Here is a 12389-nt window from a genome sequence, read left to right on the forward strand (position 1 = left end):
AGTTAAATGAATTTATACAATCTACATTTTATTAATCTACCACATAAATACAAAGCCGAATTAGACATAATAGACTTTAATGTTATTCTAAACATGAATTGATTATATGTTTATTATGCCACACTTGATTACAAAACTCAAATAATAAAATTTTAATTTTCTAATGAACCATTCATAAGGTGGGAAGATAAAGGAATAAAGATCGATTCATTTCATATCTTAAAGTTAAGAAAATTAATTTTCCATAAGTGTATTTATATTAAAAATATAAGTGTCAAAAACACACCTAAACTATCTTTTTTTTTGAGTTTCATACCTGAACTATTAAAAACGTGAGTTTAATACTTAAACTATTACTTAAGAAATACATGTCAAAAAATTGTTCTCGGTGCACGTTAAGTAACAAAGTTCTCGATGCACGTTAAGTAACGTTTGCTAACGTGAGCTCATCGGCGATGGTACACAAACAACAACGAGCTGCTCCACGGCCACCGGCAAACATGGAAAAGGTTTAAAAAGGTTGAACAGTTACCTAGACTCAATAATTGCTCATACACTTTCTCCACTGAAACTAGAAAGCTGGTTACCTGGCATGGGCAACAATGCAACAGTGTTCCTATTCTGGAGAAATAAGATGGGGCATCGGCTCTGAATGAGACGGAACCTGAGTGTTCCAATGCAGTGCGGAAGCTCTTATTCTCGGTTGGGCTGAAGGATACACCACCGGCGGGGAAGCTCAGTAAATACCTCCCATCACTGCAAATACAGTTTGAGGAAATCATCAATTACTAGAAGGTATGAAGCTCGCCATTTACCCTCCAATTTTTTTTTTTGAAAAGGCTTAAGATGGTTTAGCTAAAGTGTTAAAAGTGGGAAAATGCCCTAATTGGGCATGCATTAGGGAAAATGCCCTAATTCTTCAATCTGTTTTGTTCCTTAATACGAAAACATATTTATGAGTTTGAAAATGGGAGAGAACTCAGAGTAATGAGGTTGAAAATTTGCTATAAAACTCAAATAGCAGCTAGTATATTTATGTATGATAAATACACTATATATATAAGTTAGTTACAGTATGCAATTCTGTATTTTCTCAAGCAGATCAACAAATTCAAGATCACCCGCGAGCCCATTCTTGATTCGCCATACAGACAGCAGAAAGAGGAAAGGCTGCAGGGCTAACCGGAGAGCTAATGAACGACGTGAGAAAATCGTCCAAAATAGTTTAGAGTGGGTGCTTTCCGGCGAGCCCTGAATTCAATTTTCGGAGCTCCAAAGTAATCTCCAATTTTCTCTTCAATGTCTCAGCTTATTTTCTTGGAAAAGTTTTGTGGTTTGAGTAGTTGTTTAGATGCTGTTCTTTTGTTTGTTTCCACTGATAATTTGACTGTTTTCTATGTGCTTTTATGGATTGCTTTCTGGGTTTTGGGCAAGTTTTATCTAAAAAGGCGGCATCTTTTGTTCTTAGTGGTACAAGTATATTTACACACTACTAACAGGTGGAAACTGACACATATGTCAGAGAAAGTCCCACCAGTAGATGGACAAAGCCAGTAGTAGAAATCTAGGAAGCTGAGAATGAGACTGGATTTTGATTTTATTTATGACATTTGTCTTGCACTTTGCACTGGATATTCTGGTTTTAACTCTCAACCTTAACCTGCTAATCCCTAAGCCAAGGATTTGTTGACAATTTGTAGTTTAAACCAAAATTTCAGATCTTTCTTTTAACTCGTAGATGGTAATGTCTATAATAAAATTCTATAAGCACCCCAAGTAGTGTTCAGATGGTTTTACTAAGATAGTATGACAAAGTCAAGAACCCTTGTGGCTAGTACAAACTTTGGAAGAACGACTCCTATTTTGAAGAAAATCTTTGGAAGCAAAAAAGAGGGGAAAAGTGCTTTCCAAGTTAGTTGTTGGAATATTACTTTGTTAATGATGTTTTTCTGAACCGAAACATGTTTACCAAAAGTTATGCTTTCCAACTGAAGTATCTGGTGAGAAGATGAGTGCCCGGAGTGCCCGGAACAAGACACCTTTCCAGAAGCATAGAGAAGAGGAAGAGGCAAAGAAAAAGGTATGAGCTATAGCAATTTTGGTTTGTTGTGAAAATGGGATGGATGATTAATGGTCAAGCAATTTCCATTTTGCTCACTATGTATGTCTTCTATTGGCAGAGGGCAGAGGATGAAACAGCTCGTCTGTATCAAGAGTTTGTGGAATCGTTCCAAGCGGACAATACGCTAGGTTCCAAAGCATTTATTAGAGGGGGAACCATCAATCCAAATGATAAATTGAAGATGGATTCTGAAGGTCCGTTGCAAGAATCTGTACTATGTTTAATATTCTTCTTTCTTTGATTACGTATATAAGTCTTGTCTTATTAATTCTTACAAATAAATGACTTTTTTATTACATGAACAAATTATTAAACGTATGGACCTTTTCTATTCATTCGAGGATGGCAGATGGAAAATCTAAAGATGAGGGGTCAGGTTTAAAGAAGGGAAGTAGGTAAACTAATGCTTTTGATTGACCATGTTGCAATGCTGCTGTAATTTAGGATGCTGAATACCAAGATTTTCGTGATGATATCACTATTCTTATTAGGCCTTTATATGTTTATGTGTTTCCAGGTTGCTTTGTGTCAGTTAGTCTCCTTAAAAAATTGATTTATGCAAATTCAGTCTTTCTTGGAGGCTTGGACTTTACCTTCAAATTGTAACTATGTTGGTACTATGTGTATATGGAGAGGGAGCTTGGTGCCTCCACTATCTGCTATATGACAATTTCTTATGAAAAAGTGAATTATAGATTGGGGTCACTAACTATTACCTTTGTCAAAAAAGAAAGAAAAGAAGAAACAAAGATTGGGGTCACTAAATTTTCCTTTTGACTATTCCATTAGGAGTTTGATCACTCAATTGTTAGGGAAATTTCCATACAAACAATTTCAACGAAATTCTGATGATCAATCTTTTTCTTTTTTCTATTTTTAGTTTTAGAACGATTCAACCTCCAATAAAAAAGAGATACCTTTGTAATATTTCGTCTCTTCAACAAGTTCAATAATGACCATAACAACCCTATTGTTTAAGTGCCAGTAGCATAACATTTTGTTAAATAAGGTATACATGTTTTTGCGGGTCCTAGTGCAACTGGTTTGTCTGGAAATAGACGTACCCATATTTTTCCCACATGACTTGCTTTTTGTGTCATTGCTCGTCGACTTGCTTCTATTTGTCTAGGTATAATCCAAATAGGGTGAAGTGTCTATTTTTGTATATACGCCTAAACGGTCAATAATATCAGCATATGATAAATGGGATCAAACCGATTTACTAATGGGATACCCTAACTGGGCATGAGTTATAGTATCATAAGCATTTCCTCATAGGCATACTTTTCGTGCTCTGTCAGACCTTCAAAGATGTGTGAAAAGAACTTAAATGAAAAACATAATAACATGGATATATATTTATACAAACCTTCTAACCTTAATCGAACTAAGGGTTTTCATTTTTTATTTGAGATAAATTCGAAATTGTTCGAATTGTGTAATCATCAATTACTAACATTCGGTTGAAAATTCCCTCTGGCCCCATAGTCTAACACATCACAACAAAATTGATTTAATATTTATAGCTCATGCTTTTTTGTTCTTTTAGAAAAGCAACAGAGTCAATTTTGCCCTTGAACTATTTAATGGCAAGACGTAGTAGAAGCCAGCAGAGCCTCACCCTCTTCAGTAGATCTTGAAATCACAAAAATAATGGAGTCTATTGATGGGTTTCTTACCATATTACATTTCGATCATGTGCTTATGTCTTTGGTTTTAGGATATGAGCTTGAGCTAGCCTTGAAACTGAGCTCATCATTTTATGCATTAGCACCAGACTCCATCACCTCTTTCACATTCTCCCAAATCGTGAAAATTCTTGCTTAGTTAAAATTTCCACTAATGATGATTGTTGGACTGCTCCATACTAATATTTGATGCATCTGGAAACAATGTCAAAGCATACACTAGTCTCTTCCTTTGAAGCACTTATCAAAATCCTCCTACATTTCATCAACATATTGACAAATTATGATAGATTCAACAATTGGTTGGACTCTTTCGTTGGGTCTTTTGTCAAGGAGACTGATAAAAGCAATTCAGTGTGGAGGGCTTTTACCCAAGTTTGAATTCCATCTTTGCAAAAAAATGATTTTGTTAATTATTACCTTCTAAAAAAGTGATTTTGCAAAGTTTTAATTGAGGTGGGGCATATGTGAGGTATGTGTCTAGCAACAAGGGTATTTTGAGCTAAAAGAAATAGAGGGCAAAATTATCTTATTTCAAATAGTGTAGGGTAAACTTGATCCTTTTTCTCTTTGTAAAAGTATGATCTGACGTGTTGTTAGAGACTTAGAGGAAACATAAGTGTAATGGTCTAATAGTGTTCAAGAGCAGAGTGCACTCAAATCTTTACTCTTTAATGATTAAGGTGCAAATGAAGAAAAAAGGCAGAATGGTTTGATGGACCCTAATATTTGTGCGAGTTTGTATTCTGAACCCTTTTATTTGATCATTTGTCAACTGAACCCTTAAACTTAATGAAACTCAATATTTTAAGCCATATTTCTGACCATTGACCAAGCTTATGTGGCAACTTAATTATTGAGTTGGCACAAATACGTGATATCACACGTTGAAGGAGCGTGAACATCAAAATTTACACTAAAAATATTTTTTATAAAAAAAAAATTAAAAATAAGAAAATTAAAAATGATTTTTCTTACTTCTTTCTTCTTTTCCTTCCCCACCAACCCTTATTTCTCTCTTTTTTCCCCTTCCCAGCCCTCTCCAATTTCTTTGTTCTCTTCTTTTTTTTTTCCACATTTTCTTTCAAATTGAAAAACGATAATGTATTGTTGATGTAGATCTGTGTTTTCTTTCCATTTTTTTGGTAATTTAAAACCCATGAGGTGACAAAGATTCAATAGTTTTCAAGGATGAAAAGTGATTGTTGGATATTTTTGTGAAATTAGGTGAAATGTGTTATGTAAAATTGTGTACAAATATTATTATATATTGAAGTATTTTAATGGTGATTTATTGGCATCAATGGTGAAAAAGGATTTATGGTGGTTCAAATGATGGTAGATGGTTACATTTGTGAATGATAAAAACTTTGAGAAAAATTGAACTATGATTTTTAAGAACTTGAAGGGCCTTGTCACGGCAATAGACAATTACGGCCTGAAGAAGAAAACATAATTAAGGAGAATAGAGATGGTGTTAATGGTGGTTGTGGGTTGAGGAAGAAGAAGGAAAAGTGAGAGAAATAACTATTTTATTTTATTTTTTAAAATAGAATATGTATTTTTGTTTTTTGTGGAGTAATATTTTTGGTTAATAATTTAAAAATAGTCATGAAATAATTATGACATGGCATTAATATATGTGACGTGGATATGACATGTCATTTATGTAAAAAAGAGTGAGCTACACACATAGTTGGAGGAATTTAAAAGTCTCATTTTAATTGAGTTTAAGGGCTCAGCTGAAAAAGGGTCAAGTAAAAGGGTCTAAAATATAAACTCATACAAGTATAAGGGTCCATAAGATCACTTCGCCAAGAAAAAATAATGCAACTCTGGGAAAAAATATTCTAAACTAAACAACACATTATATGGGGGAGGATTTGAAAAATTGCAATTAATGCTTACTTTTAGTAGACGTTTGGAAAATATTTGGTTGAAGTTGAAAAAGAGTATTTGAAGTTGAAGTTGAGAAAAAATATTTGGAAGTTGAAATTGTGCTTGGAGCAAAAAACAAACCTGATATGAGATATTGCAAAGTGAGAAAATTTAAGTCAAAATAATGCATGTCTTTGGTTACAACAAGAGGATTAGTGTATAAAAATAATGCTCAATAGAGTGTATTAGTTATATTTGCATTAGTTATGCATAGATTATTTCTTAGGCATTGTTTGGTTTAGTGTATTAAAATAGTATGCATTGTATAAAAATATTTATTTACAAAAGTATCCTTCACAATTATGGTGGAAAAGATGTAAAAGTACTTTTGAGGGGTAATTAGGTCTTTAACCATGATGATGCATGTATTAAATCCTTTGCAATACTAATACCTAGAAATCCATGGTATTAATACACTCCTCAATAGACAATAGAGTGTATAACTAATGCAAGCATTAGTTATACATAGCATGAAAAAATGCACCAAAGAAGGGACTACTAATACATAAAGCTAATGCATGCATTATTTTTGCTAATGCACTCTACCAAACGACTCATACAAAAATTAATAACGCAAGGATTAGTAACATAGGGATTAGTAATGCCGAGATTATTTTTTATCAAGTGTTTGGTTCTTTGCTTCTCACCTAATCTTGTGTTTGATTTAGAACTCTACAAAAAAGCTTCTTTCCAGTTAAGTTATACCCTTGAGTATTTATGAAATTTTCTATTTCAAGTAATTGGGTCAAGGTAGAAAATTGTCGGACAATATTAAAAGGTCATTGAACTTTATTTTGTATCAATAAAATATTCAACTTAACACTTATATTTTCCAAAATCACTCAACTGCATTTATCAATAAAATAAATTTGATATAACAAAATAAATGATTTTATATGTTATATAAGTTGTAACGACCGGTTTCCGTCGTTATAGAAAAGCCAACGGGGAAAAATTTTGGGCCGGAAAACTTTTTGGTAGTAACTTGAAATTTCCCAATCTAGTCCAGATTTGGACGAAATCGGAGTCAGTGATGTGTTAGATTCATTATAGACATGGGATCATAGGATCTGGATTTACTTGTAAATATGGCCCTAGTACAACCTATGTATTGATCTGTTTCTATCAATAGACACAAAGTTACCAGTTTAAAAAAAAAAAAAAAAAACTATACAGTTATACTTCACGGGGGTTCTATACTTCTATTACCCCCTAGTCTATTATAAAATGGAATAAATAACCCCTAAGTGTTGAGTTGGCATAGAGAGTGCATTTCACTCTCTCAAATAGAATGAGTTGGCTATTTATTCTTATATTTATTTATATTGTTTTGTTCTCTTTTAATTCAAGAAAACATTTTGATTCCCAAAAAAAGGAAAAATAAACTTTCAAGAATATTTTGATGGGTCATCATGGATTTTATTGGGGTTCCAATCTCGTCTTCTATCCCCTTCATTGTTCTCCATGGTAGTTGTTCTTCATTCTCCTTCTTTTCTTCTTTTCATTTTTCGATATGAAATTTGCCATGTTTTGCAGAGTGAAGCGAGAAAAAAACCAATGCCCTTACTTCATTGAAGTGAAACACAATTAAAAGAAAAGACCAATATATATATAGAGAGAGAGACCATAGGACAAACAAAATCAAAGCTATTAATGGATCAACATCTAATTCTTATTCTTCTATCTCTACTAGATTGTCAAATTTTTTATATTCCTCCATTATCATTATATTGATCATCATCTTCAACTCCATTATCACTTGCAACTTCATCAACTAGGGATAGGCAGCCACTTATTTTCTTCTCTTAAATAAGCTGGAATTATTCCCCCTTAAACCATTATGGTTCTCCTCAACTCCACTTGCCAGCAACACCCCAAGTGAAACTAGGATCTCCCTAAAAAATTGCTTCATCTTTATGATTTTCAGGGATTCCGGTAGCAACACCTCAAAGTTCTCACATCCGAATGAACTAAAAGTAAGACTTAGAACTTGGATGGTGAGCTTTTGTAAATCTAGAGTTTTTGAACAATAATTCCTCCATCATTCAACTATTGAAGTAGAACAAATATTAAAACAATTGTAAGTGTAAAGAAATAACTTAAAGTTAAAGCTAAAAGAAACATAGAAGCACTTGCTCCCCTGGTGACTTCTTCTTTCTCTGTCTAATAGCCACCGGTAATCCAAAAATTACATCAGCGTTCCTAGAAGCTATATTATTCAGACTCTTCATAAATGTCATCGTGTTGGATTCTTCAAAAGTAGTGCACTTTTAGAGTATCCGACATGGGTGTGACAATATTTTTTGGAGAGTCTGAGCAACTTAGTGTTTAAGTGCTAATCTGATCTGGTATTGTATCTTTGCACATCTTTATCGGCGACCAACTTACCAACACAATCATGGAATCCCTTCCACACTTTTTTATCGTGTAAATCCTTCTCACTCTTATCATAAGAGTGATGGGCTCAAATAATCATAGCTTGCATGCAAAGGTCGATGAAGTTGATCTGATCACCTTTTATCAATGATCTCAAAGACCTTTGCATATTTTTGCTCGTCAAGAAATGACGCTTGAATAGCCTCCTACCCTGTCTGTAGCTTTATATAGATAACCCATTTGTGGTTTTTGCTCCCCATTAGGGATGGAAATGAGGCGGTGCGGGGCGGGGGCGGGCCTGGTTGAGCTTAACCCGCAAATTTTTTAATTTGCCTCGCATAACAACTTTTTTCAATTTCAACCCGCCCCGCATAATTCTTTTAATATTTTCTTTTTCTAGTTAAGTTTGATAGTAAAAATAAAATTTATAAAAGTAAATTCATTTTTTCATTAAGGTGTATTAATATAATAGATAATGACTTAAAAATTTATTTTTTAGAGGTCAATTGAGAAACATGCAAGAAATTGTATTATTTTTATTAAACCATTTTCATTTGCTATTTTTAATATTTTAGTAGCTTTAAAGAAATTATCTTAATAAATAGTGCTCTCTCACTCTTATAACATGTAAAAACTTAAAATTAAGTTTGAACCCGCATAAAATCACATATACCCGCAACCCGCCCCGCCCCACATTAGTTTAAAAAAAACCACTTCAACTCGCCCCGCACAACCTTAAACCTGCCCTGCCCCGCATAGCCTTAAATCCATCCCGCCCCATTGCCATCCCTACTCCCCATCCATCAAACGAAGTACTTTAATCAAGGGACCACCAATTTTAAGAGCATCAAAAACATTATTCCAAAAGGAATAAGAAATAATTATGCGTGCAACTTCTTTCCCATCACTTCTTTTGCAAATTTACTAGTGTTCCATTTTTCTTTAATGAACAAGCTTCTCAAATTGGCCTTTTGCATGAGCATACTATGCAAAGGTCTTGTCAGGTTTCACCGAGTTCTTTTGTTTTGTGAATCTCTTCATATTTAATAACAAAGGCCTTTGAACAATGTAAAAATGTACCCCATAGAGAAGGGTCTTTCTTCGAAAATGTCTCTGAACATCAAATATATACCATGAGCTGCACATGGAGTCCATTAAACTTACGGGAACACTCTCTTCAACATATCACCAGCTTTAACATTTTCATTTGCATTGTTTGTTACAACTTGAACAACTTTCTTTTCTCCAACCTTCTCTATAGTGTTCTGAAACAAGGAGAACATTTTGATGGAATCAGTGGACGAGTCACTCATATCAACAGATTCAAGAATAAGCTTCCTTTTGGAGAATTCACCAACACATTGAAAGTCATTTTTCCAGTTCTTGCCATCCACTTATCCATCATATAGAACAACCAAACTTGTTCCATTCTACCTGATGCTTCTCCACAATTTTTTGTCTCTTCCACTTTAGTTAGATAAGGACCTCTAAATTCATGATAAGTAGGGGGCTTCATTCTTGGACCAAATTGACCTACGGCCTCAATGAAGACTCCAAAAGTGTAAATATAATTGACACAATTAAAGGGGAGCCCTGCATCGTACACCCACCGTGAAAAAGCCGCAACTGCACGATCCCTCAAAATATCCTTGGCAACATCATGCAAATTTCTTTTAAGCGCTTCTCCATGTCCCGTCTCTTGACTTCTGCGGAAGTAACAATCTAAAGGACCTTTCCTGCCGTTGATCCAGAACTTGAAGAGACTGTTTTTGCAGAAAGCGATAAATCAACAGCTTCACCTTCTTCCATTTCATCATCATCAGCGCCAACTCTACTGACCACTAGGCACCCGTTGGTTGCACATATATCTATTTTTACAGAAATGCATTACGGTCTTTCAAGAGTTTATCGCATGGTTCTGTAACCTTGGATTAATGCCCTTTTCCCCTCAAACTAGTATCAAAATGAGCAAATTAGCATCTGAAATCTAGTCCTATTTTGGGTTCATTTCGCTATGATTTGGTCCCTTGTCTGGCTACAAAATGGCCCCTTAGTGTAGTATAGCATTCACTGTAACTAAATCCAAAAGCTGGAGGTATTTCCATATCGTCGTTACTGTTCCCTTTTCTGGCTCCTTCGAATTTGTGTATGTGTATTTGATAAGAAACCAGACAAATTATAGGATCCTGTGGTAGGTTTTGCTATCTATCTAAATATTCAGTGAACATTTCAAATTTTTTTCTTTGTTGTGAGGGAAGATAATATATCCTACAACTGAGAATAGGTTAGAAAGCAATAAGTTCTCTATGCCCATAAGAAGAAAACACAGTGAATTGATTAAAAGCGTTTTTGCTTGTTATTAAATATGCTGATCACTGGCTTCTTTCTTCTTTAATTGGTTATATTGGTGCAAATTAATGTGTCATTAATGGTTTACTTGTCTTTCTTGCTGCTCTGTAGAAACATACTAATACTTACTCATGGGTGGTAATCTTGTGTACTGCAGGTATGTGCCTTCTTTCTTACCACCTCCTATGGCAACTAAGGGCAGAGATCATGAGAAGGTCAGTGGGTGTTTGAAATCTCTTTGGTGCAAGAGTAATTAACTTGTAACTTCTAGATATCTAAATATGTTGGTTACTTCTAGCAGAAGGAGGACAAGCCGAGGGAAAAAGAGAAGGGCAAGGCTAGGAACATTGATAATTTCATGGAGGAACTGAAACACGAACAAGAAATGAGGGAAAGGCGTAACCAAGACCGTGAACAGTGGCATGATCGTCATACTGAAAATTCTGCTGTAAGTGGATTTACGATCGGCAAAGAAAAAAATGTTCAGATTGTTTTTTTTAATCTTCTGTTTTTATTCTTGAATTCATGAATCAGATCTGAGGAGATTTGGCAAAAAGTCAAGATAACGTATGATATAATAGCTTCTATTCAGATTGAACGCGTTAAAACTTGAGGAGTGTTGGGTGCATTAAAAAAAGTTGTAGACAGTTACATCGTGTTCTCTCAATGATATCTGGATCTGAATCTTTTGTGGGAACTGGAGAAGTTATTTACAGTACTTAGAAGATTACTTTTACCACATCTGGAGTAGATACACAAGTTTTGCACGAATCTTACATGTACACATCTTGTTGTAATTGCTGATGTGCTATGAGTGTGCACTGTCAGTTTTCTCAGAGCAACACTTCAACGACTATGAATATATGATAGTATCACATGATCTCAATTTGTCATACTATTTGCATCTATGATCCATTTTCCTTCCTTAACATCTAGGATCTGAAACATAAAATAATCTTTTCATGCATTTGGTCATCTTAAGATGAATTTTCCTTTATGTTACCCTGTGCACACCCAAAGGTTAGCAGTTGCGGTTCCCTTGTCATTAAAAAAGATGAATTTTCCTTTATGGATTTGTGTTATATATCGGATGGAGGAAAACAATTACATCTTTGATGATCCTTTCTTTAACTTTATCACTTTCGTCCACAAAAAATATAGGACTCCTTCTCACTCTCTGCTACTCATTGGATCACTAAACACCCCAAAGGCCTATCCCAGCCCTCTATAGTCTGAACATGCCTCCAATATCTACATCTGGTCTATACCTGAAAATGTTTTAGTCAATGATCATTTGTCAAATATATTTACTTGGAAAAATAGTGATTTAAAATATGTTATGCCTAACCAAATGGAGGTTTGATATGACCTCTTGTTGTGTCGCAATGATGATATTTATATATCCTAAAATCTTACTCTTTCCTCAGCAATCTAGTCGGTTTGATGAACTGCCCGATGACTTTGATCCTAGTGGAAGGCCTGGATCATTTGATGATGGAGACACACAAACGACGAATCTCTACGTAGGAAATCTATCACCTCAGGTAAGGTTTTCGTGCTTAATTTTCATATCATTGGTTTTTGCTTTAGGTGTTTCTTTTGTGTGATTCCTATTTATTTTATTTATTTGCAGGTTGATGAGAATTTTCTTTTGCACACATTTGGGAGATTTGGCCCCATTGCAAGTGTAAAAATAATGTGGCCAAGGACAGAAGAAGAAAGAAGGCGGCAGAGGAATTGTGGTTTTGTATCTTTCATGAATAGAGCTGATGCTCAGGCTGCAACAGATGAGATGGAAGGTTACCTTCAGCTTCTTGATTTGAATGTAAATTTATTTCTTTATCTATTCTTTTGTTTAATAAGTGTGATTTGTGTTGCTCTTTGTAGAACACTTCTATCCACACCACCCCACCACT

General features: G+C 34.5%; 1 pseudogene; it reads left to right on the plus strand.

The window, feature by feature from the left end:
• The first annotated feature begins 395 nt into the window (after positions 1 to 395).
• The window catches only part of LOC102599863 (U2 snRNP-associated SURP motif-containing protein-like), a 27227-nt pseudogene continuing 15233 nt past the window's right edge, over positions 396 to 12389 (plus strand).

This window comes from Solanum tuberosum, unplaced genomic scaffold, assembly GCF_000226075.1.
Source record: "Solanum tuberosum cultivar DM 1-3 516 R44 unplaced genomic scaffold, SolTub_3.0 scf00306, whole genome shotgun sequence".
Lineage (NCBI taxonomy): Eukaryota > Viridiplantae > Streptophyta > Magnoliopsida > Solanales > Solanaceae > Solanum > Solanum tuberosum.